Raw genomic sequence first — 3,069 nt, 5'->3', positions numbered from 1 at the left:
AAGATCAGACATCAGACAAGACTAATAAAATATTAGAATATTAAGATACAGTAAGACAGCTGTTTGTTATTAAGTAAGAATAGGTTATTACGACATGTCCAGAAGTTATTACAAACAACTGTATTTTGTATTTGTTACAATATAGTTCATTTTCGAATGTATTTACACAATAAAATCATCCAGTTCACGTTACTTCAGTTTCTTAAAAATATCATTCACAGTCTCTAAAAGAGTGCAAAGTAATCTCCAAAATAATGAGTTTTCAACTTCTTTTTGAAAACATCTATTGAGTCCGAGTTCCTTATTTCGAGAGGCAATTCATTCCAGAGTTTAGGTCCAACAGTACCAAAACTTCTGTCGCTGAACGTTTTGCGCTTGTTGAAAGGAACAACGAAACACCCAGTAACGGAGTTTGAAGAACGCAAGTTTCTTGTCTGTGTTTGTTTTATGAGAAGTTCAGAAAGATATTCTGGAGAGTTTCCAACTGAACAATTATACATGTAGGTGAGCATTTTGAATGTGATTCTGGCTTTGATTGGTAGCCAGTGAAGGTCATACAGCGCTTGCTTGGAACTGTCATATTTTCTTCGATTTAGGACAAGTTTTGCACACATGTTCTGAATTCGTTGCATTTTGTTTACTTCGCTTTGAGCAATACCATACAGAATGACATTACAATAATCTAAATGGGATATCACCAATGATAGGACAAGGGTTTCGGTAGCCTCTTTGGTAAGATATTTCCGGATACATTTTATTCTAAAGTAGTTGAGCATTGCTGTTCTACACTTTCGTTTTACATGCTCTTTTAGATTCAAGTTTTCATCCAGGAATGCACCTAGATATCGAATAAAACTCACTGATTTCACTTCATCACCTACAATGCATACTTTGTCAGTTGAACACTTAGAGAGCTGTCGCCTACTACCAAACATGATGAACTCGGTTTTGGAAGTGTTCATTTTAAGCTTATTTTCATTCATCCAGTTGTTGATTGTTTTAGCACATTGTTCAAGTTCTCGTATTGCCTGGGATTCTACTGTTGGAGATAATGGTTTTAAGCGTTTATTAGCAGTGTGGTCATCTGCAAAGCCGTAAACTGAAATCGACGGCGGAATAACATCAAACAGTGTCCCCGCATATGTCAAATATAGCCACGGTCCTAAGCAGCTCCCTTGTGGAACGCTACAATTTAATTGGCGTGGAAATGACATGGCTGAATTGACATTTACACGACAACTTCTGGGGCGCAGATAGGAATCAACCCAGCTCAGTGCTGTTCCACGAACGCCCTACTGCTTGATTAACACATCAACAAGAATGTCATGATCTACAGTATCAAAAGCGGCACTGAGATCGATGGCAATTAGCGCCGTAACTTCTTTCTTCTCCATAGCATCCAGTAAATCATTTTCAAGACGTAACAGTGCTGATTCGCAAGAATGGTTTTTCCTGTAAGCAGATTGGTTTTTTGGTAGAAGATTGTGTTTGTTTACATGATCATTGAGTCTGAACAGAGCTGCTTTTTCAATTAATTTTGACAGAAACGATAAATTACTAACAGGCCTGTAGTTTGCGAATTCAAGTTCCAGTCCCATTTTCTTCAACAAAGGTCTTACAATTGCCTGTTTCCATTTTGTTGGAAAGATGCCGTCGCGCAACGACAAATTAACCAATTTGGTAATAACAGGCAACAGCTCATCCAAGTATGATTTTAGCACTTTTGTTGGTAGAATATCAAGTTCACATGATTTTGTCTGTAGTTGGTTTATAAGTTTTCTAACTTCTTCCTCGCTCAGATCTTTAAAACTGTCAAAACAAGGAATATCTTTTTCGTATGGTTGAAACTTATCGAAATGTTTCAACGATTCTCGATTTTTTTCGATTTTATTCATGAAATGATCTGCAAATTTCTCAGCCAGTGTACTGTCATGTCCAGTTGGCATAGGGTTCTCAGACCTAGTGCCTGTTGTCTCAGATACAAATCGATAAAGCTTTTTCGAGTCATCTTTTGCATTAAGAACTTTTTCACTCAGAGATGATTTTTCTCATGTTTGAGTTCTTTTTCGTAGTTTTACGTGCTGTTTTGAAGGCTTCATCCAGATGTGATTGTCTATGATTTTTCCACAAACGTTCAGATTTGCGAGCCACTCTTTTAAGGTGAAGAAGTTTTTCTGTGAACCAGGGTTTTGGAGCGCGATGGATGATTGTTTTTTCTATAAATGGTGTGTGAGACTTGAGTAAAGCTTTAAGAACAATTATGTCAGAAACTTTTATATAACACATACTTACCCTTATTTCATACTGAACCATAGTAGTACTACATTAGCATTAACCTAATATATACTTGTATACTATTTTAAATTAGTAAAACTTTTGAGCAAGCGAAAATAATCGCTATAGTCTATATACATTTTTTTCAAAGATCTGTCATTGAACAGTTTACCTTAAATTTATTTTGCTATTATAGCCTTATTTTGTTGCGGTATAAGAATAACCTTGATCGAACATTTACAGTCTTACCTACAAAATTGTATCAAACAATAAGTATATCACTTACTTGTAAATTGGATTCATATGATATAATACTTCCTTAAAACGTCCGCTTTAAAGATAAAAGAGTGCTCAAAACCAGAAATACTCTCTTAGATGAGATATATTAGTATGGAAAATCCTACTGAAAACAAATTGAAGAAAGAAATAATAAGTTTTAAAACGTGTTTTTTTTCGTAGAATAATCCGTGTTCTTGTGCGTAAGAGCATATCACGCAATATTTATTATGTCCCGTATAAGAACAAAAAAGTAGTGTTATTCTACGATAAATCACACTTGGGAACTTGTTATTTCGATTCTAACACGACATACTAGTATCAACACTGTAAGAAAAAATGGTAACTAATTTTTACGACCGTGCTACGCACCTGGATCGGATGACGTCACTGCACGTGCATGGCTTATTAAAGATTCTAACACGACCAGCAGATAACCTACATACATGTAGAGCAAAATCTATCTCGGGTTATTTTGCAGTAAACCACTCGCGTGCAATGACGTCATCCAACGGTCGT

Source organism: Mercenaria mercenaria, chromosome 3, assembly GCF_021730395.1.
Source record: "Mercenaria mercenaria strain notata chromosome 3, MADL_Memer_1, whole genome shotgun sequence".
Taxonomy (NCBI): Eukaryota; Metazoa; Mollusca; class Bivalvia; order Venerida; family Veneridae; genus Mercenaria; species Mercenaria mercenaria.
Note: the sequence above shows the minus strand (reverse complement) of the source record.